Source organism: Tachypleus tridentatus, chromosome 1 (assembly GCF_004210375.1).
Source record: "Tachypleus tridentatus isolate NWPU-2018 chromosome 1, ASM421037v1, whole genome shotgun sequence".
NCBI lineage: Eukaryota > Metazoa > Arthropoda > Merostomata > Xiphosura > Limulidae > Tachypleus > Tachypleus tridentatus.
This window is the reverse complement of record NC_134825.1, coordinates 4,002,229-4,027,511: the sequence shown is the minus strand read 5'-3', so window position 1 is coordinate 4,027,511 and position 25,283 is coordinate 4,002,229. Positions and strand designations below refer to the sequence as shown.

The following is a 25,283-nucleotide window of genomic DNA, read 5'->3' as shown; positions in this document are numbered from 1 at the left end:
TGCCTGCTTATTGTAACATGATGGAAAAGGAGAGGCAAGCCTGCTTATTGTAGCATGATGGAAAATGAGAGGCATGCCTACTTATTGTAGCATGATGGAAAAGGAGAGGCATGTCTGCTTATTGTAGCATGATGGAAAAGGAGAGGCATGCCTGCTTATTGTAACATGATGGAAAATGAGAGACATGCCTGCTTATTGTAACATGATGGAAAATGAGAGACATGCCTGCTTATTGTAATATGCTGGAAAAGGAGAGGCATGCCTGCTTATTGTAACATGATGGAAAATGAGAGACATGCCTGCTTATTGTAGCATGATGGAAAATGAGAGACATGCCTGCTTATTGTAACATGATGGAAAATGAGAGACATGCCTGCTTATTGTAGCATGATGGAAAAGGAGAGACATGCCTGCTTATTGTAGCATGATGGAAAATGAGAGACATGCCTGCTTATTGTAACATGATGGAAAAGGAGAGGCACGCCTGCTTATTGTAACATGATGGAAAATGAGAGACATGTCTGCTTATTGTAGCATGATGGAAAATGAGAGACATGCCTGCTTATTGTAACATGATGGAAAATGAGAGACATGCCTGCTTATTGTAACATGATGGAAAATGAGAGACATGCCTGCTTATTGTAGCATGATGGAAAATGAGAGACATGCCTGCTTATTGTAACATGATGGAAAATGAGAGACATGCCTGCTTATTGTAGCATGATGGAAAATGAGAGGCATGCCTACTTATTGTAGCATGATGGAAAAGGAGAGGCATGTCTGCTTATTGTAGCATGATGGAAAAGGAGAGGCATGCCTGCTTATTGTAACATGATGGAAAATGAGAGACATGCCTGCTTATTGTAGCAAAAAATAAGGGTAAAGTTATCTTCATCTCTGCCTTTTCTTCTGTACCTAACATTGTAAAATATATACATTTTCTTCTTCTGTACCTAACATTGTAAAATATATACATTTTCTTCTTCTGTACCTAACATTGTAAAATATATACATTTTCAAAAGTTTAAAATACCTTTCACATCATTGAAAATAGCATTGATGTGTTTTAGTAGCCTCAGAACCATTTTATTCATAGGTTTAATGCCAACATTATTTGTGTCAGGATGTCTCTAAGATGTTTCTTTATGGGGTTAGTATTGTCAAATGTACTAATGGATCGAATATAAAGGCAATCAAGATGAGGTTCATCGTAGTTATGGAGGATGATAGTAATAGAAAAGACAGGACTGAATATATTTCTGAAGTTATTATCAAAGTCATATGATTCGTTGAAATAGAGCTTTTGAGGGATTTATAAAATTTCTCTGAGTTGGGGTTTGAATACGTTTTTAACATCGGTGTTTAAATGTTATTTCTGACGAAAAGGTAGGTTAAATCTATACTTTTATTATTTCCGGATATTGTTTTAATTTGGGGGGAGAAAAGGGGAAATCAGTTTGATAATTTAAGGTGGACTACATGTTTTTTTATAAATATCATTGAAATTCTAAATCGGACTTCTCAAATGAATTATTTTTGGATGTCATTAGTCGGGCATTGACAAGGGATTAGTATGTCGGACTGTAAATCCGAAAATTCGATGTTCGCGTTCCGTTGCCGCAAAATCCTTTACAAATTTTGAGTGCGTTGTAAGAATGAAGGTCAAGTATCACTATTCTATTGGAGTTGTCAAGAGTTGGCAGTCGTCACTATTGACTAGATGCCTTCTTCAGTAAGAATGAAGGTCAAGTATCACTATTCTATTGGAGTTGTCAAGAGTTGGCAGTCGTCACTATTGACTAGATGCCTTCTTTAGTAAGAATGAAGATCAAGTATCACTATTCCATTGGAGTGGTCAAGAGTTGGCAGTCGTCACTATTGACTAGATACCTTCTTTATAGTTTGTCAGTTCAAAACGGAAGATGGCTAATGGCTAAAGAAGTTAATATTTTTAAAGCTTTACACAAATTTCCAAAACATAAACTGATGATCGTCAGAAACTTGATGGGCTTCCAATCCTTGCTGATTCATTTACATTACAATACTAATGTTAAAGAGCCACCACGCGGGGACTTTAAGGACAAAACTAAGGAGTTTTAATTAGCATTAAAAATGAATAAGCAACAATAGTAAGGGATGACGATTTAAAGGTTTTCAGCGTGTACAATAACACTATCTCATTACACCTACTCTTTAAGCTGACCAGTTAGTCCCCAGTGGCACAACGGTATACTTGTGAACTTACAACGCTAGAAACCAGGTTTCAATATTTATGGTAGGCAGAGCAAAGATAGCCCATAGTGTAGCTTTGTACTTAATTTTAAACAAACAAACAGTCGAACTCATTAAAGTTAAACTTGTAGCCTTCGAATGACAGTGTTTTGTGGTGAGGAGACCTCCTAGAGAAGGTTCTCTACTTTCATTTTACCTCTTCTGGGATCTAAACATCCACCCACGTTTGCTGTGCGTTGTGGCCCATGAAGGGGGAAGAAAATCCTAAGGGTTGAGGTATCTAGCCTCAAGAGTCAATCGGCTGGCCTACTTGAGCTAGGGTCAACCACGTACCAGTATTGGATGTTCTCAACGGACGTTGTGGACATTGTATCTGATACTGATGTTTGGGTATAGTGTTCACGAATTCTTGCGTTGCTGCAGTGTACATTTGGGCATTGTAGTACATCCCATTGTAGGGTTCTATAGTGGGTGGGGTCAGTGGGCACCGAAATGTATTTTCTTTATTGTGAACCTCCCAATTCATGAAAAATAAAAAAATAAAAACAGATTATTGGAAAAATATCACTCATGAACGACTCTGTTCCACCATCAGAGTCGATTTCTCTTCCTAAACTTCTCATTTTCAGACATTATCTGAGAAATCCTTGAGGCAAATGCCTCCTTTTTCATTCAGAAGGGAGTAGAGGGGTTTGCTGGCTTCCACAAATCAGCAAGGAAGTTTTGCTCTGAAGCCATTTTCGTGGAAACTTCAACAGCAGAATATGCCAAACTCCTTCTGAATTTGGAGACCATTGGGGATATACCATACTTCCCGTGCAACTTTAAATACTTCAAGAGAAGTTTTTGTTGAGAGGGGTTTAAAGAACATTTCTCAGTCAAAAATCAGAGACCCTCGCTGATTTTTCGAGCCAAGGCATGTCTGCAGTATTTCTACTCATAAGGATGGAATAACACTGCCCACTCATATTCTTATTTAGACATTTACATCGCCACCTTTAAAACAAGTTATCTGAACTGTAAGATACAGCCATATATTCCCAACCTTCTTAGATGTTTCTAATATCAGTCATTCAGTCATTTAAAGGCGTCTCTGACGTGTGCTTGTTGTGGCAGTAAATATTACATCACCTACGAATGTGTTAACTATAGTGGTTCACACCCCTTGTACTGTCGTTCTTGCTCTAAGTGAGCGGAAATGAAAGAGGTTTAATGTTTGAACACTGTGAACAGTATCTCCTACCCAGAAGCTCGGAAGTTACTGCCACTACTCCATCTCGGACATATGTTGTTGAACTCCATTTCATCTATGGCCTTGAGACGTAAAACTATTATTCGTTCACACCCTCAGTCACTGGAATCTTCATAAACTGACAACAACCTGCCCACTCAACACAGGGCAGAATCCATAGAGAGAAGTAGACTTTCTTCTATTAAAGAAAGAAGATGTGATCGAAAACAGAAGGGCTTTCCGCCCAATTCTCCACCACATAAGTAAAACTGACTACTCTGATACAGTGAAACAGTCGATGTTTCCGTTCTAATATAGATGACATGAAGAATTTGATTGCTTCTTATAATTCTGTATGTCTCTCCTTACAGGAAATGTTCCTGAAACCTGCCGAAATAGTCACCTTTTGGCAGTTTTCTTTGTACTGAAATGACAGGTTGTTTGATGGATGAGTGCGTGGAGAGGTAGCACTGCTGATTGATCAGCATGTTCCCGCCCTGTCTTTGGCACTCTATTTACCATTTGGAGGTACCATCACTGTTTGATCTCTCTATCTGTTTCCTGGAGAGACCAATAATTAATCAGACTTTAATGTTATCATTGAGCAGTTTCTGTCTCCATTTTTAATCCTGGAGGACTTTACTCAACATAATCTTCTGTGAGGTAGTGTTGATATTGATGGGGAAGGTGGTTCTGTGGAACCTATGTTCTCAGACCACAACCTTTCTCTCATCAGTACTGGTTCATATACTTAGTTTCATGCACCTCTTTTCACTGCTGTTGATTTCACTTTCTACTCCCCTTCACTCTGCTCTCACTTTTCTTGGAGGGTTGACAGTGACTCACGGGGCAGTTATCATTTTGCTATCATTTTGAGGGAGAATGGCTGTGTCGATGCCACCCGATCCACGTACCTCAGTGGAAGCTGGAACAGGCCAATTCTTCCTCTTTCACTGCTCTCTCGTAACTTGATCTGAAAACTCGGGCAGAGTGATCGTCTCTCTCCTTTTGGTTGATCGTCTATTTGACTACAATCGCCCATTTACACTGGTGGAACTCAAGCTTGCTCATCGTTGGTCTGACCTGATGAAATTCACTACAAGACTCCACACCATCTCTCTCTTGTCTTTCTTCTGGTTGTTTTCAAATGAACCTAACAGGATAATCTTTTCCTGATGCTTGGCACTGGGTCATTGTTCTCCCTCTTTCTAAGCCCTGGAAGTATCTCAAAATTCCTTCAAACTACTTTCCAATTGCTTTGACGAACTGTCTCTGTATGATCTTAGAGAGGATGGTTAATGCTCGTCCTGTTTGGTTCCTTAAATCAAACAAACTCATCTCTCCCACCCAGTGTGGGTTCTGATGACAGTGCTCTTTCATGGACCAACTGATTCGACTTGAAACGTCGATCATAGAAGCCTTTCTCAAGTGACAACATCTTGTTTCTTTTTTTTTAACTTGGAAAACTTATGATACTACGTTTCATAAAGAAACCTGACGATGACCGAAGAACGTCGAAACGTTGTTCGCTCCTCTACGTAAAATATTTTCTCAACCCATAAGAGCTGTTTTTACATAAGAAATCACGATGTTTAGTATCTATTTTATGAGTGCGAATAAAACATTCGTTGTAAACTTAAGACTTCAACGAAGGTCTCTGTAAACCAAAACACTATCAAGAGTCTATTATTAACACTAGCTCACCTTCTCATGGCTGAATATCCAGAATTCAGGGACTTCCCCCTTTAGTCACTCATTTCAACAACCGTTTTTGTTTGGTATAACATTGAAGAATTTAAGCGTCAGGCGTCTGGAATGTGTTAGTCATAAACTTATAAAACTATTTTCTGCTCATTCAGTGCACGTAGCATTTTTTTAATGAATTTTTCGAGGAGAATAAAAAAATAATATTTTAACCTTCAACTTTTCCCTTAATGACTTTTAAAATTAACTATTCTAAAGAATGCAATACAAAGATCCCATCAAAACATGAAAAATTATATTCTTAATAAACACTCTTAAGAATAACGTTAATAAAGAATAATATATTCATGACGTCATAGGATGAAAACGTGTACTTTTTAAAGGTGTTGATTTGTGTGAATTATAACAAAGCATTTCTTGGTTTTTTGCATTTTTCTAGTTGCTAACTAATTTATGTAACTAAATACAACACATTTCAATGAGTGACACAAATTATAACTTTTCAAGTAGTTGTTGAATATTGTTACTAAAACTGTGACTTGAAAACTGAGATTATTCTCTCATTTATTAATTTTAGAAGTCCTACATTACACTGTCTTTAGTCTCTCTACTTCTAACTTCAGAAGTCCTACATTACACTGTCTTTAGTCTCTCTACTTCTAACTTCAGAAGTCCTACATTACACTGTCTTTAGTCTCTCTTTTACCTTCAGAAGTCCTAGATTACAGTCTTTAGTCTCTCTTCTAACTTCAGAAGTCCTACATTACACTGTCTTTAGTCTCTCTTTTACCTTCAGAAGTCCTAGATTACAGTCTTTAGTCTCTCTTCTAACTTCAGAAGTCCTAGATTACACTGTCTTTAGTCTCTCTACTTCTAACTTCAAAAGTCCTAGATTACATTGTCTTTAGTCTCTGTTCTATTGTCTGATAGTCCTAGTGTAGTTTTGCGCGAAATTCAAAACAAACAAACAAACAATCGAGGTGTAATTTTCGATTATTAACTAATTACTGTGCACATGTGACATTACAGTAAACTGACAGGATTTACCATCTTATAATAGAAGTTTTATTTGTTTGTTTAAAATTAAGCCCAAAGCTACACAATGGGCTAACTATGCTCAGCCCACCACGGGTATCGAAACTCAATTTATAGCGCTGTTAAGTCCGCAGACAAACTGTTATGCCACCTAGGCCACTTTCAAAATAAAGTAAGCTTGCACTCCGTTTATCAAATGTTTATTAAGTCCGCAGTAGAAGGAAAGGTGTGTTTATCTCGTACCAATATTAGTGTTAATGGTAATATGTTATTCTATATGAACAAACTAGCTTATAGTGAAACACTCACGTCTTCAGATTGAGGGTGTTATTGTATTTACCCATAAAGGATCTCTAATTAGCACAAGTACTTTGTTTCCATTGTGCAACATTTTAGTTTTTACTGCAAAATGCAGCTTGCATCACAATTGGTTCAAAGCTACAACTTTCAACCATCTGGAGATTCATTATACTTTCTAGGTAGATGTGTAGAGATTCACACACAAAGTTTATTTGTTTAAACTGAGGGTGAAGAAGAGATTACTTCACAATGGATTTTCTTGGTGTTCATAACTGTCCCATGTAGTTGTGCCACAAATAAACCACACTTGGTGTTCATAACTGTCCGATGTAGTTGTGCCACAAATAAACCACACTTGGTGTTCATAACTGTCCGATGTAGTTGTGCCACAAATAAACCACATTATATAATAATTCGACCTTTACGCGAATAGCATGTTGTTCATATTCCTATATATAATTAAAAGCATTTAATCATTGTTAATTTAAAGTATTCTGAGCTGTTTAAATTATTATTTTTGTTAAGATTTATGAGATATTCTATTTTTCCAATTTATTTAATTCTAATACTTTAAATATATACAAATAATAATAGTACACTAAAGATAACGAACTCGTATCTGTGAATAATTCGAGATCTTAACTGATTCGTAAGTAATTTAAATGTTTGACTGAGTGGTTTAGTCTATGGACTTATATCGCCCCCCGCTAGTACAGTGGTATGTCTCCGGATTTACAACGCTAAAATCAGGGGTTCGGTTCCCCTCGGTGGGCTGAGCAGATAGCCCTTTGTGGCTTTGCTATACGAAAAACACACACACACACTATGGACTTATAACGCTAAACAAGGGCTTTCTATTCCCGTGTTCGACACAGCACAGATTTGGCCATTGCGTACCTTTGTGCTTAACAACCAAACTTGAGTAGTTTCGCGACAGTACAATAGTGTATTATAATTCTCATAAATCAACTTTAAACAATGTTGAAAAACTTGAGTAGTTTTGCGACAGTAAATAATGTATTATACTTCTCATAAATCAACTTCAAATAACTCAGAGTAATCACATATTCCTGCTGTTTTGTGAGTTGGCTTTAGATGAGGCGTACTTTAACTGAAGTAATTTTTCAGAAGTTCAATTAGTCTTTTTATGAGCCTGATTAACGAAATGTGTGAGATTTAAATTCAAAGAAATAATTCAGGTTATTGTTGACTGCTAATTTTACACTTTTGTGGTTAAAGACTATTTCTATATACTTGCATGAAGAAAACTTTTGAGTCTACGTTTGGTAATAAATAAGCAGCAAAATAACTGTAAATATGATATAATATAATTGTTCAAATACATCGGCATTAGTAAGGCATCTTCAGGATCAAACGACTTCATTTATTAACCCTATCTGCGCGGGCATCATTTACTGCGCATGTCACAGAGATTTAGTGTCTGATATTCAAAAGTTTATGAAACTACTTGTTGTGAATGTTATACTAATTAGCATAGCATCATATCATGAATAATAATCCATATTTTAATAGTATATACGTTTTAAATGTTTAATTCTATAACACAATATTTAAAACAATCCAGAGTTCCACCCAGTGTAAGAAAGGTGACACATTTTCTGTAGATATTCCCTCCTTTTAACTTATTCACCACCCCTCCAATACGTACGAAATTTAATGTAAATTATTTACTATAAAATCATCATTGCTTAGACAAACCATAGTTTTCATGGCCTTCAATTTTTATTTGGTTACAGAGCCGACAAATAAAAACATCAGACCCCATCTACCTCTCACATACTCTCTTTTATGATTTGTTAAAAGTTCTCTCTTATGTTTAATTCTGTATTATCTATAACGAATAGCAAGCCAAGGTTTTCATCTATAAAGTGACGTACTGTATTACATTGTTTTTTGAACAAAGAATTGGTCAATTTCTCTTTTAGTACAAGCTTCGTTTCCAGGGGAACATAACGACTAGATTGTTTGTTTGTTTTGAATTTCGCGTATAGCTACATGAGGGCTATCTGCGCTAACCGCCCCTAATTTAGCAGCGTAAGACTAGAGGGAAGGCAGCTAGTCATCACCACCCACCGCCAACTGTTGGGCTACTCTTTTACTAACAAATAATAGCATTGACCGTCACATTATAACGCCCCACGGCTGAAAGGGCGAACGTGTTTGGTGCGACCGAGATTCGAACCCGCAACCCTCGGATTACGAGTCGATAACGACTAGCTTGGATGAATTTGTAATGGTTATTGTAACATAGCTAGAAAACCAGAAAAATTGTGACAGTTAGAAGAACCTTTCGACTATTTGCATGTTTTTATTATATGTTCTTTGGTGCATTAGTTAATTAAATAAAATTTATTTTGTACATTTTTACTATTAGCTTAAAAAGTTGAGTTAATTTTCATCGTCAGTCGACAGAAAAAAAGAAAACACAGGTAAGTACTTATTTATTACTTATCATGTGTCCTCTTTATTTGTTATTTTAGAAGTAGCTAAAATATAAGAATACTCAAGGTTAGATTATATAGCATAAATAATAATACTTGACAAGGTGTCTCACGCAAGGGAACAGATTTATTCAGTTTATTAAAAATGTAATAATATTATTATTTTGTGTGTGAAAGACTTATAATGTTCACTTAAAAACTACCAAATTTCGTAATAATATACACACCGTATTAAAAGCTGGTGGTATTAATTCTATAAAGACTTTGATCGAGTATAATACACATATAGATACGTAAAATAATAAACATAATTCCTCTTAAGCGCATGAGGCTCGACATGGCCACGTGGGTTAAAGTGTTCGACTTGTAATCCGAAGGTCGCGGGTTGGAAGCCCCATTACACCAAATATGCTCGCCCTTTCAGCTTTCGGGGCGTTATTATGTGAGGGTCGATCCCACTATTCGTTGCTAAAAGAGTATCCCAAGAGTTGGCAGTGGGTGGTGATGACTAGCTGCCTTCCCTCTAGCCTACACTACAAAATTAGGGACGGCTAGCGCAGATAGCCCTCGTGTAGGTTTGCGCGAAATTCAAAACAACGAAACAAATTTAAGTGCATGATGTACGAAGTATATTTATAAAACAGGTTTGGTAACGTTTCATTAGAAAATGTTCTGGAAAACCCTCCGTGTTTCTGTTGTACATATACAACCACTACACAGTAGGTTCTCTGAAAAAGTCTACATCCGTTTGTTATCGTTCATAACTACAATTTAAAAGTAACAAGCTAGTATTTTTAACAAATTGACTAAGTGTGATGCTCTCCTAATTTATTTACAAGATAAGTATTGAGGTCTTATAAAGCTAAAATTAGGTTTTGATACCTGTCTTTTGTTTGACTTTGTGTTTAATAACATACCTTTCATACAAAGTTGTTTGTTTTCAACATCAAGAAGGAAACAAACAATCGAAGGCTGTTTTAAGTAACTGAGTTTTTCTTGAAAACTTATAACAATGTTTTCAGCATGGAATATGTTTATTATACAGGTTATATGTGTCAATTATGAATCAACACAGTAAGTAGAACATTAAATCGCACAAGTACAGTTAATCAAATTCCAAAAAAACGATCGAATCATTACTGGTTTATAATAGTAATTTGTTCGCGTTCTGTACAAATCACCTCATGGTCCCGATTTTTGAATACGGAGAAACAAGAAGAAATTTGGAAATTCGATTGAAAGAAGAACACTAAAAAACACTTAATATGTTGACCAATAACGTTGATAATTTTCATCATGAGCCAGTCGAAATAACACAGAAATTAAAGAAGCTACTTCTATAAGACATCTCCTGATCTCTCTTCTGGTACCATACATATATAACATCTGTTTTACATATCTATTTTTTTACCCAACACAACACACAAACACACACACAAGGTGCCAGGGCGCCTGACTTGTAATCTGAGGTTCGCGGGTTCAAATCCTCGTCATACCAAACCATTTCAACAGTGGAGACGTTATAATGTGACGGTCAATACAACTATTCGTTGGTAACAGAGTGACCCAAGAGGTGGATAGTGTGATTAGCTGCCTTCCCTCTAACCTTACATTGTTAAATTAGGGGCGGCTAGGTTTGTGCATAATTTAAAAGCGAACACAGAGACGTATTTAGTATTGTTCAGTACAATCATCTTGCCACGGTTAATCCGCTGGAATATTTAATTATATCAACAGTTCTTTTACACCCTGTTTTTCAGCGGTATGTCTGCGGACTTACAACGCTAAAAACCGGGTTTCGATACCCGTGGTGGGCAGAGCACAGATAGCCCATTGTGTAGCTTTGTGCTTAATTCAGTACAACTTCCCCTTTGAACTTGTTTTATGTCTTGTTTATTAACTAATTTATGTGATACCCATAGATCTTCAAACACAATTAAAATTTGTTTCACTTACTTATTTAAATCAATATAATTACTTTTTGACAAACTTAAGAAACCCTCATTAGGTTTCTTATCCAATTAGACCATCTTCCTTCCTTTAATACTCAAGACAGTCCCTAGTTACAAAATACCTCTACCCACAAATAACTTGGATATTTATCATCATCTCAAGTATAAAAACAGAGGGTTTCCAATCAGCAACCCAAGCAGAGTTCATCATTGATTCATATATCGAAGTTTACAACATCATAACTAGCAGTGATATCCCTTACCATTTCAAATTTAAGGTCTTGCTGAAAGAATTTTTATGACCTTAATCACCAGACATATTCTTTGCCATCTCAAAGTTAGTCATATTTTAGAGCTTTCTGTCACTTGAAGTACCAGCAATGTTCTATTGAACTTTAGATTAAAATTAATGTCACAAAGACTAACAAGGACACAAGAAAGTGTCGAGACTAGTTTTCTGGCCTTTGTCCAGATATTTTGTTCGGAAAGTGTGATTAATCTCTAACATTGACTGTTATGTAGGGTTAGAACATGGAGATCATTCAGATAAATACACGGAGATTTCAAATAGGTTATTCCGAAAACACTCAAATCTTCTAAGTAAAATGTTTTATAAACTGTCTTATTTTCATTACTATATTTCGGTTTCCCCAACATGAATCCTTTGCTAGATGGTGTGGGACCAACACCCTGCGTCTCTACAGATGGTGTGAAGAGATTTATTTAAAGACTTAAAAAAGCATCGTTATCCAGTTACTCACAAAATGCGTACAACATAAACTGTCTCCATATTTCGTTCGTTTCAAAGTAGCAAGTGACGAACTTCGGAACTCGTCTGCACACGCCACCTACCAACACCGACCTCTAGAGGAAGAATTTTAACTAAAACTAAAGTAATAGCGACAACATCTCTCTATCCTAGAACGGGAGGCCTGGCATGGCCTAGCGCGTTAAGGCGTGCGCTTCGTAATATGAGGGTCGCGGGTTCGCGCCCGAGTCGCGCCAAACATGCTCGCCCTCCCAGCCGTGGGGGCGTTATAATGTTAAGAGAGGTTGTTGTTGTTAATCGTTTCATCTGGAAATGAGAGGTTGTTGTTGTCAATCGTTTTATCTGGAAGAGAGGTTGTTGTTCGCCCGCGTCGCGCTAAACATGCTCGCCCTTTCAGCCGTGGGGGCGTATAATGTGACGGTCAATCCCACTATTCGTTGGTAAAAGAGTAGCCCAAGAGTTGGCGGTAGGTGGTGAAGACTAGCTGCCTTCCCTCTAGTCTTACACTACTAAATTAGGGACGGCTAGCACAGATAGCCCTCGAGTAGCTTTGTGCGAAATTCCAAAACAAACAAACAAATCCTAGAACGTCAATCTCTTCGGATGTACGTTTCGTACGTTGATTTTGTACATTTGTCATATTGAATCCATAAAAATAACCGGAAAATAATAATAACCAGACAGGAAACTCCAAAACCTGCGACTCTATTTACCTTCACCTCCAGGTTTTAATTCTAATTATGTAATACCTTAAGAGTTCCTCAGTGCTGTAGCCCCAACAATACGTTTTGACATCTCCAATCTAGAGAACCATTATTATTGTCTTTTCAAATTAGTTCACATGATCTGAAATTCCGTCAAATCAAAGTAGTAGTTATATTGTTTGTTATTTCAAGTCACAGATGTCAGGCCAATTGAATTGTGTAAAATCAGCTTTGAACCTTCACCACACTGAGTTAAATGCTGTATTACCGAATTTCATGTCTCAGTAATATGGCCACAAAGTAAATGCACTAGTCAAAGTTCACACACTAATAACACCTATCTAATATTTTTGCTTGTTTTGATACATGGTTTTGTGCTTACGTAAACTACTAAAAATTAAAATACGCCCTCTTCCTTTGTCCTAGTATACGAAACTATAGAATTTTTAGAAGATATATACATGTGCATATCATACAAACAAATGTTACCTTCTTCACCACACGTGCACATTGATTATGCTACTGCACGCATATGCTGAAGGTAAAGCTGTGTATTATAATTACCGTAGCTCCTGTACACCCATCCGTATGATTTTACATGTTGTTAAAAATTTCTAAAATATTTGCTTTGAAAATAACTGTAGCTAATTACTTGTGTTAAGTCCCCGCTTAAGTCTACCGATTTGCAACGCTAAAATTAGGGGCTTGATTCTCTCTCGATGGACACATCAGATACCCTAATGTGACTTTAATGTAAAAAATATACGCACATAGTTTTTAAGTTTAGAACAGCTGGTAAATTATAATACCAAATGTCCGCATGTTAAGTGTCAGTTATTCATTTCTAATTTACGTTTCCTTTCTCTATATTTTTGTTATGAAAAATCCATCTCGTTTAGTGTTTAAATGCGCAAAGATGAAAACAAAAGTAGCCTATACTATTAGGAATTCGAGGACGTAAACAGATTACACTGAAAACTTTGACCTCCTAGTACTACAGCGGTGTAGCTTTGTGATTAATTGCAAACAAAGAAACTAATCGTTTTTATCTGATCACGTTTATAATGATTCTTGGGAAGGAAATGCCGAACATAAACAAACACGAAACAGCACACGCTACTTTTGATGTCATAATGACCACGTGGATTAGATTAATTGCATTACATAAATTATGCTAAAAATAATATTTTCAAATTTAGTCTGACAGATGAAATAGCAAGAAGTTACTTAAGAGACTAACTTACTTAAGACACTAAATTACTTAAGAGACAAGTTACTTAAGATACTAAGTTACTTAAGAGACTAAGTTACTTAAGACACTAACTTACTTAAGACACTAAGTTACTTAAGAGACAAGTTACTTAAAACACTAAGTTACTTAAGACACTAACTTACTTAAGAGACTAACTTACTTAACACACTAAGTTACTTAAGACACTAAGTTACTTAAGACACTAACTTACTTAAGACACTAAGTTACTTAAGACACTAAGTTACTTAAGAGACTAAATTACTTAAGAGACTAACTTACTTAAGACACTAAGTTACTTAAGAGACTAACTTAAGACACTAAGTTAAGACACTAACTTACTTGAGAGACTGACTTACTTAAGACCCTAATCACCTTTCAATAGTTTACAAAACTTTTTTCAAGATATTTTAATTCAAGAGAATAATATGACACGTGCAGTATCCTGAATGAAAATGCTGACAAACCACGGACTGAATCATCAATATCACTGTCTTTGAGTCTCCCCCAGTGGCACAGCGTTTTAAACCGAGTTTTGATACCCGTGGTGGGCAGAAGATATGTAGCCCATTGTGTAATTTTGTACTTAATTCTAAACAAACATTAAAAACTGTCTGTGATTAGACTGCTAACCGTTCGTGATACATTTCTTGTAGAATTTCTCAACCACGAGTTAGTTCACTGTTGGAGGCTTGTAGGTGAAAACGTTATTAAAATAAGTAGACATTCATACATCTCAAAGCTGCTGTATGGTTAGCACTTACTCAATAAGGCGTTGAATGGATGTGGGGAACATCAAGGAGGGTGGGTCAAATTTATCATATTGTTTCAGAAAGAAGAATGAACCACAAAGTGGGTGTGGGTGAGCACATTTTGTGTTGAGTGCCTAAACAGCAGTTTTCGACAATCACAATTCAAGGAACACTAAGTGTGTTTGGATTTTCTAATAATTAGTCTGAACTGTTGAAGTTACTGACACACAGTGTTTGATTAACATTTTGTAATTTCTGTTTTCCAGCACATTTGGCCCTAGATTATTATAAGTTTGATGTCTTCATTTTGTTATCAGATGATATTTAACGTTTAAATTCATTCATTGTATTATTTTGTCGTCTTTTGTCTTTGTTTCCATTTTACATGATGGCCCTTTTTGTCTTCTTTATAACAATAAAGAGATTTGACAAAAATCTAGGAAACCTTTGTCCGAAATCGTTATAATGACGATATAAAAGATAATTTAGTTTGAACAAAACGTCAAAGAACTAAAGAGATTTCAACAAAAATAATACTCTGTATATTTCTTGTGGAAAGTCTGACTGTTTTATTGAGACTTATGTCAGACCACAGTAGTTATCTAGAGATTTATTTAATTTGAACATACCAACCATCATTAATAACTTCGAAAGCTAAAACATCTTGAAAGATTTCATCACCAGTATCGTTTTTTCCACCAGTGACATTTCGTTATGAGATGAATTTTTTCTTTCAGGACAGTAATTGGATAAAGTATTGGACTAATAAAAGGCCTCAGAGAAAAACCATTTCTAACTCTTACGGTTGAAAATGACTGGTGAGATTATGTTTACACAATTCCTTAGATTGTAACATCGAAAACACGTGTTTCTTTTGAAAGTCAAATCAACTGCAACTGTCCTTAGTATCCAGTCATTACATCATCTCACACATAAACGTATGTATTTGTTCAGAATCATGAACGGCTTGCATACAGTTGTGTTGTACAACGCTGGTTTCCAACATCCAACATTGTATTCTGAGCCAACTTGGTTGCTGTAGTGTCCCTGTTTAGGTTCTTGATGTGGCTAACATTTGGGTAAGTTATTTCTCTACAATTAATTAGCTGCGTCATTGACAGGGATTTTTAATGTGATTACTTGGGTTAACAGAAAAAAATCTGATCAAGTGTTCCAAAACTTTGATTCAAAATGGTAAGCGTGTAGTTTTACATACTCAAGACTGATTTTGAGAGATAAACGACTGATAAGAAGATTCATGAGGTAAAATCAATGGTATTGAATTTTCTATCAATGGTTTGTTTTAAAAATATAAGTGAACAACTTTAAAATGAAGCAACTGAAGAACACATTTAATTGTCTAGAAATAAATGACGAGTTTTTTTAATGAATGGTTTATAAAAAACTGTCATAAACTTATATGTCTTGAAATTAATTTTGTCTGGTGTTTCATTAAGGTTACTGTTGCCTTCGTTCGTAAACAAAGTTATACGATATAAGCCACACTTGTTGTGTATTTTATATTACTTTTATGCTTTTATGCCACTTTTTAAATAATTACACCATGCTGGTAATTTTATTACGCAAATAGCAAAGTAAGTTAATATTTGCAAATAAATCTGGCTCTTAAAATAGTTCTATTTTTCTCGTAAGTATTTTAAACTATAAATAGTCAATATTTTTTTTAAACACCAGATATATTTTACATAAACAATATTATTATAAGGATATTTTCCTACAGTATGTGGTTGTCGTGTTTACTAAATATTTCAAGACGTGTTCTCTGCCAACGTAAGATAAAAATACCAGTAGTCATCTTTTATAATCAGCTTGCTTCATATCGTCACGATAGTTGTACAGACACAGTATACTTTGACGGTTTTAGTGTGTACCTTTTTGCATTCCATAATATATTATTATTCCGTTACATCTGATTATTACAGATATTGTATTATCAAAACATCATATCATCGGTGGGGACCGTTCACATGTAACATCAAATTGGTAATTTTGTTAACGGTTACAGATATATTACAAGTGAGACAAAGTACCGGTATTTAATATTGTAATAAATACATATGTGCACACCTGCTGTAGGGAGTTTTTATTAGATGTTACGTGTTCCACGTCAAAACCTGGCTAATAATTAGAACATACAACACTAATGTTCGTGACAAAGATTACATTCGATTACAATTAATTCCTTTTCACGCCTTATTCTAAATTACCCCATTATGTATTTTTGATATTAAACGAAAGGACTCTTAGACGGTGACCTGTATGTGGTAGACAGAAGATGGTCTGAACTGTTACAGACCCCTGGTTTGAAATAAGTAATGTACAACTTAGGAAGATTGTTTGCTTGTTTGTTTTTTAATTTTGCGCAAAGCTACACGAGGGATATTTGCGTTAACCGTCCCTAACTTAGCAGTTTAAGACTAGAGGGAAAACAGCTAGTAATAACTACCCACTACCAACTCTTGGACTATTCTTTTACCAACAAATAATGAGATTGACTGTCACATTATAATGCCACCACGGCTGAAAGGGTGGGTATGTTCGGTGTGACTGGGATTCGAACTTGCAACCCTCAGATTACGAGCCGAGTGCCTTAATCACCTGGTCATGTCGGGATCCACGTGGGAAGAAAACAAACAATTTCAGTTTCACGAATATGAGATTCATTACTCTTGATGCCATTAGTGATTACACTAGAAATACTGAATAAACAAAATTTAGGGCACGAATAGAGTTTAGTTTATAATAGAGTGTAAGTGTCTCTCACATAATTTTTGAAGGATATATATTTAGTGCTGAGTAAACTTTTAAAGTAGAAATTATTAACAAGGATCTACGAAATTAAACACTTGAGGAAACTTAAGGCAAGTGGCACATCCAACTATATATATATATATATTTGTGTCAGAGTTAGAACCAACTATATATATATATATATTTGTGTCAGAGTTAGAATCAACTATATATATATATATATTTGTGTCAGAGTTAGAACCAACTATATATATTTGTGTCAGAGTTAGAACCAACTATATATATATATATATATATTTGTGTCAGAGTTAGAACCAACTATATATATATATATATTTGTGTCAGAGTTAGAAGTATCTTGTGGTTCTGGTGAAAACATTCTAGAACATGATTTACTGTACAAACACTTCCGTTGTTCTTTATTATTCTGTTTTATGGACGAAACGTTGCTTGTTATTAAACACAAGGGGACCAACGTCTTCTGTACGAATCGAGTTTTCTGTTGATTAAACACAAGGGGACCAACGTCTTCTGTACGAATCGAGTTTTCTGTTGATTAAACACAAGGGGACCAACGTCTTCTGTACGAAACGAGTTTTCTGTTGATTAAACACAAGGGGACCAATGTCTTTTGTACTAATCGAGTTTTCTGTTGATTAAACTCAAGGAAGAGGACCAACGTCTTCTGTACGAATCGAGTTTTCTGTTGATTAAACACAAGGAAGGGGACCAACGTCTTCTGTACGAATCGAGTTTTCTGTTGATTAAACACAAGGGGACCAACGTCTTCTGTACGAATCGAGTTTTCTGTTGATTAAACACAAGGGGACGAACGTCTTCTGTACGAATCGAGTTTTCTGTTGATTAAACACAAGGGGACCAACGTCTTCTGTACGAATCGAGTTTTCTGTTGATTAAACTCAAGGAAAAGGACCAACGTCTTCTGTACGAATCGAGTTTTCTGTTGATTAAACACAAGGAAGGGGACCAACGTCTTCTGTACGAATCGAGTTTTCTGTTGATTAAACACAAGGGGACCAACGTCTTCTGTACGAATCGAGTTTTCTGTTGATTAAACACAAGGGGACCAACGTCTTCTGTACGAATCGAGTTTTCTGTTGATTAAACTCACAAGGGGACCAACGTCTTCTGTACGAATCGAGTTTTCTGTTGATTAAACTCAAGGAAGGGGACCAACGTCTTCTGTACGAATCGAGTTTTCTGTTGATTAAACACAAGGGGACCAACGTCTTCTGTACGAATCGAGTTTTCTGTTGATTAAACACAAGGGGACCAACGTCTTTTGTACGAATCGAGTTTTCTGTTGATTAAACTCAAGGAAGGGGACCAACGTCTTCTGTACGAATCGAGTTTTCTGTTGATTAAACACAAGGGGACCAACGTCTTCTGTACGAAACGAGTACGAGTTTTCTGTTGATTAAACACAAGGGGACCAACGTCTTCTGTACGAATCGAGTTTTCTGTTGATTAAACACAAGGGGACCAACGTCTTTTGTACGAATCGAGTTTTCTGTTGATTAAACTCAAGGAAGGGGACCAACGTCTTCTGTACGAATCGAGTTTTCTGTTGATTAAACACAAGGGGACCAACGTCTTCTGTACGAAACGAGTTTTCTGTTGATTAAACACAAGGGGACCAACGTCTTCTGTACGAATCTTGTTTTATGTTGATTAAACACAAGGGGACCAACGTCTTCTGTACGAAACGAGTACGAGTTTTCTGTTGATTAAACACAAGGGGACCAACGTCTTCTGTACGAATCGAGTTTTCTGTTGATTAAACACAAGGGGACCAACGTCTTTTGTACGAATCGAGTTTTCTGTTGATTAAACTCAAGGAAGGGGACCAACGTCTTTTGTACGAATCGAGTTTTCTGTTGATTAAACACAAGGAAGGGGACCAACGTCTTCTGTACGAATCGAGTTTTCTGTTGATTAAACACAAGGGGACCAACGTCTTCTGTACGAAACGAGTTTTCTGTTGATTAAACACAAGGGGACCAACGTCTTCTGTACGAATCGAGTTTTCTGTTGATTAAACACAAGGGGACCAACGTCTTCTGTACGAAACGAGTTTTCTGTTGATTAAACACAAGGGGACCAACGTCTTCTGTACGAATCGAGTTTTCTGTTGATTAAACACAAGGGGACCAACGTCTCCTGTACGAATCGAGTTTTCTGTTGATTAAACACAAGGGGACCAACGTCTTCTGTACGAAACGAGTTTTCTGTTGATTAAACTCAAGGAAGGGGACCAACGTCTTCTGTACGAATCGAGTTTTCTGTTGATTAAACACGAGGGGACCAACGTCTTCTGTACGAATCGAGTTTTCTGTTGATTAAACACAAGGGGACCAACGTCTTTTGTACGAATCGAGTTTTCTGTTGATTAAACTCAAGGAAGGGGACCAACGTCTTCTGTACGAATCGAGTTTTCTGTTGATTAAACACAAGGAAGGGGACCAACGTCTTCTGTACGAATCGAGTTTTCTGTTGATTAAACACAAGGGGACCAACGTCTTCTGTACGAATCGAGTTTTCTGTTGATTAAACACAAGGGGACCAACGTCTTCTGTACGAATCGAGTTTTCTGTTGATTAAACACAAGGGGACCAACGTCGTCTTCTGTACGAATCGAGTTTTCTGTTGATTAAACTCAAGGAAGGGGACCAACGTCTTCTGTACGAATCGAGTTTTCTGTTGATTAAACAAAAGGGGACCAACGTCTTCTGTACAAGTTTTCTGTTGAAGGGGACCAACGTCTTCTGTACGAATCGAGTTTTCTGTTGATTAAACACAAGGGGACCAACGTCTTCTGTACGAAACGAGTACGAGTTTTCTGTTGATTAAACACAAGGGGACCAACGTCTTCTGTACGAATCGAGTTTTCTGTTGATTAAACACAAGGGGACCAACGTCTTTTGTACGAATCGAGTTTTCTGTTGATTAAACTCAAGGAAGGGGACCAACGTCTTCTGTACGAATCGAGTTTTCTGTTGATTAAACACAAGGAAGGGGACCAACGTCTTCTGTACGAATCGAGTTTTCTGTTGATTAAACACAAGGGGACCAACGTCTTCTGTACGAATCGAGTTTTCTGTTGATTAAACACAAGGGGACCAACGTCTTTTGTACGAATCGAGTTTTCTGTTGATTAAACTCAAGGAAGGGGACCAACGTCTTCTGTACGAATCGAGTTTTCTGTTGATTAAACACAAGGAAGGGGACCAACGTCTTCTGTACGAATCGAGTTTTCTGTTGATTAAACACAAGGGGACCAACGTCTTCTGTACGAAACGAGTTTTCTGTTGATTAAACACAAGGGGACCAACGTCTTCTGTACGAAACGAGTTTTCTGTTGATTAAACACAAGGAAGGGGACCAACGTCTTCTGTACGAATCGAGTTTTCTGTTGATTAAACACAAGGGGACCAACGTCTTCTGTACGAAACGAGTTTTCTGTTGATTAAACACAAGGGGACCAACGTCTTCTGTACGAATCGAGTTTTCTGTTGATTAAACACAAGGGGACCAACGTCTTCTGTACGAATCGAGTTTTCTGTTGATTAAACACAAGGGGACCAACGTCTTTTGTACGAATCGAGTTTTCTGTTGATTAAACTCAAGGAAGGGGACCAACGTCTTCTGTACGAATCGAGTTTTCTGTTGATTAAACACAAGGGGACCAACGTCTTCTGTACGAATCGAGTTTTCTGTTGATTAAACACAAGGGGACCAACGTCTTTTGTACGAATCGAGTTTTCTGTTGATTAAACACAAGGAAGGGGACCAACGTCTTCTGTACGAATCGAGTTTTCTGTTGATTAAACACAAGGAAGGGGACCAACGTCTTCTGTACGAATCGAGTTTTCTGTTGATTAAACACAAGGGGACCAACGTCTTCTGTACGAAACGAGTTTTCTGTTGATTAAACACAAGGGGACCAACGTCTTCTGTACGAATCGAGTTTTCTGTTGATTAAACACAAGGGGACCAACGTCTTCTGTACGAATCGAGTTTTCTGTTGATTAAACACAAGGAAGGGGACCAACGTCTTCTGTACGAATCGAGTTTTCTGTTGATTAAACACAAGGGGACCAACGTCTTCTGTACGAAATCGAGTTTTCTGTTGATTAAACACAAGGGGACCAACGTCTTCTGTACGAATCGAGTTTTCTGTTGATTAAACACAAGGGGACCAACGTCTTCTGTACGAATCGAGTTTTCTGTTGATTAAACTCAAGGAAGGGGACCAACGTCTTCTGTACGAATCGAGTTTTCTGTTGATTAAACACAAGGAAGGGGACCAACGTCTTCTGTACGAATCGAGTTTTCTGTTGATTAAACACAAGGGGACCAACGTCTTCTGTACGAAACGAGTTTTCTGTTGATTAAACACAAGGGGACCAACGTCTTCTGTACGAAACGAGTTTTCTGTTGATTAAACACAAGGGGACCAACGTCTTCTGTACGAATCGAGTTTTCTGTTGATTAAACACAAGGGGACCAACGTCTTCTGTACGAAACGAGTTTTCTGTTGATTAAACACAAGGGGACCAACGTCTTCTGTACGAATCGAGTTTTCTGTTGATTAAACACAAGGGGACCAACGTCTTCTGTACGAATCGAGTTTTCTGTTGATTAAACACAAGGGGACCAACGTGTTCTGTACGAATCGAGTTTTCTGTTGATTAAACACAAGGGGACCAACGTCTTCTGTACGAATCGAGTTTTCTGTTGATTAAACACAAGGGGACCAACGTCTTCTGTACGAATCGAGTTTTCTGTTGATTAAACACAAGGGGACCAACGTCTTTTGTACGAATCGAGTTTCTGTTGATTAAACACAAGGAAGGGGACCAACGTCTTCTGTACGAATCGAGTTTTCTGTTGATTAAACACAAGGAAGGGGACCAACGTCTTCTGTACGAATCGAGTTTTCTGTTGATTAAACACAAGGGGACCAACGTCTTCTGTACGAAACGAGTTTTCTGTTGATTAAACACAAGATTAAACACAAAAAAAGGGGACCAACGTCTTCTGTACGAAACGAGTTTTCTGTTGATTAAACACAAGGGGACCAACGTCTTCTGTACGAATCGAGTTTTCTGTTGATTAAACACAAGGAAGGGGACCAACGTCTTCTGTACGAATCGAGTTTTCTGTTGATTAAACACAAGGGGACCAACGTCTTCTGTACGAAACGAGTTTTCTGTTGATTAAACACAAGGGGACCAACGTCTTCTGTACGAATCGAGTTTTCTGTTGATTAAACACAAGGGGACCAACGTCTTCTGTACGAATCGAGTTTTCTGTTGATTAAACTCAAGGAAGGGGACCAACGTCTTCTGTACGAATCGAGTTTTCTGTTGATTAAACACAAGGAAGGGGACCAACGTCTTCTGTACGAATCGAGTTTTCTGTTGATTAAACACAAGGGGACCAACGTCTTCTGTACGAAACGAGTTTTCTGTTGATTAAACACAAGGGGACCAACGTCTTCTGTACGAAACGAGTTTTCTGTTGATTAAACACAAGGGGACCAACGTCTTCTGTACGAATCGAGTTTTCTGTTGATTAAACACAAGAGGACCAACGTCTTCTGTACGAAACGAGTTTTCTGTTGATTAAACACAAGGGGACCAACGTCTTCTGTACGAATCGAATTTTCTGTTGATTAAACACAAGGGGACCAACGTGTTCTGTACGAATCGAGTTTTCTGTTGATTAAACACAAGGGGACCAACGTCTTCTGTACGAATCGAGTTTTCTGTTGATTAAACACAAGGGGACCAACGTCTTCTGTACGAATCGAGTTTTCTGTTGATTAAACACAAGGGGACCAACGTCTTTTGTACGAATCGAGTTTTCTGTTGATTAAACACAAGGGGACCAACGTCTTTTGTACGAATCGAGTTTCTGTTGATTAAACACAAGGAAGGGGACCAACGTCTTCTGTACGAATCGAGTTTTCTGTTGATTAAACACAAGGAAGGGGACCAACGTCTTCTGTACGAATCGAGTTTTCTGTTGATTAAACACAAGGGGACCAACGTCTTCTGTACGAAACGAGTTTTCTGTTGATTAAACACAAGGGGACCAACGTCTTCTATACGAAACGAGTTTTCTGTTGATTAAACACAAGGGGACCAACGTGTTCTGTACGAATCGAGTTTTCTGTTGATTAAACACAAGGGGACCAACGTCTTTTGTACGAATCGAGTTTTCTGTTGATTAAACACAAGGGTACCAGCGTCTTTTGTACGAATCGAGTTTCTGTTGATTAAACACAAGGAAGGGGAACAACGTCTTCTGTACGAATCGAGTTTTCTGTTGATTAAACACAAGGGGACCAACGTCTTCTGTACGAAACGAGTTTTCTGTTGATTAAACACAAGGGGACCAACGTCTTCTGTACGAAACGAGTTTTCTGTTGATTAAACACAAGGGGACCAACGTCTTCTGTACGAATCGAGTTTTCTGTTGATTAAACACAAGGAAACCAACGTCTTCTATAGGAATCGAGTTTTTTGTTGTTGAATGTATCAGAAGAATGTTTTAGAATTCTAAGTAAAGTTCGTGCGATCTAAAAGTCCCGGGTTCAAATCCCTGTCAACCAAACATGTTCGCCCTTTCAGCCGTGGGGGCGTTATAATTTGACGGTAAATCCCACTATTCGTTGGTAAAAGAGTAGGCCAAGCATTGGTAATGGGTGATGATGACTAGCTGTCTTCCCTCTGATCTTACACTGTAAAATTAGGGACGGCTGGCACCGATAGCACTCGTGTAGCTTTACGTGAGAAACAAAAACAAATCATATCATCACTGAGAACCGTTCACATATTCTGAAATAGGAAGGCTTTCTCACTACATTCCACTTGTAAGTTGAATGTTGACGGTAAGTACCATAGTAAACAGCTAAGTCCAGTAAGACATACACAAACTAACAGTGTGTTCATATCGTGTATGTATATAATGTTGTTTAACCTATCTGTACCCTGAAGTACAGCTAACTTCAGCAAGACATACACAAACTAACAGTGTGTTCATATCGTGTATGTATATAATGTTGTTTAACCTATCTGTACCCTGAAGTACAGCTAACTCCAGCAAGACATACACAAACTAACAGTATGTTCATATCGTGTATGTATATAATGTTGTTTAGCCTATCTGTACCCTGAAGTACAGCTAACTCCAGCAAGACATACACAAACTAACAGTGTGTTCATATCGTGTATGTATATAATGTTGTTTAGCCTATCTGTACCCTGAAGTACAGCTAACTCCAGCAAGACATACACAAACTAACAGTGTGTTCATATCGTGTATGTATATAATGTTGTTTAACCTATCTGTACCCTTAAGTACAGCTAACTCCAGCAAGACATACACAAACTAACAGTGTGTTCATATCGTGTATGTATATAATGTTGTTTAGCCTATCTGTACCCTGAAGTACAGCTAACTCCAGCAAGACATACACAAACTAACAGTGTGTTCATATCGTGTATGTATATAATGTTGTTTAACCTATCTGTACCCTTAAGTACAGCTAACTCCAGCAAGACATACACAAACTAACAGTGTGTTCATATCGTGTATGTATATAATGTTGTTTAGCCTATCTGTACCCTGAAGTACAGCTAACTCCAGCAAGACATACACAAACTAACAGTGTGTTCATATCGTGTATGTATATAATGTTGTTTAACCTATCTGTACCCTGAAGTACAGCTAACTCCAGCAAGACATACACAAACTAACAGTATGTTCATATCGTGTATGTATATAATGTTGTTTAGCCTATCTGTACCCTGAAGTACAGCTAACTCCAGCAAGACATACACATACGAACAGTGTGTTCATATCGTGTATGTATATAATGTTGTTTAGCCTATCTGTACCCTGAAGTACAGCTAACTCCAGCAAGACATACACATACGAACAGTGTGTTCATATCGTGTATGTATATAATGTTGTTTAGCCTATCTGTACCCTGAAGTACAGCTAACTCCAGCAAGACATACACAAACTAACAGTGTGTTCATATCGTGTATGTATATAATGTTGTTTAACCTATCTGTACCCTTAAGTACA

The 25,283-nt window shown here is 37.1% G+C and overlaps 1 protein-coding gene across 2 annotated transcripts in view; it reads left to right on the top strand.

The window, feature by feature from the left end:
- LOC143232723 (tensin-3-like) overlaps positions 1–25,283 on the top strand; it is a 262,075-nt gene that overhangs the window by 26,087 nt on the left and 210,705 nt on the right. The gene's annotated exons all lie outside the window — the stretch shown is intronic.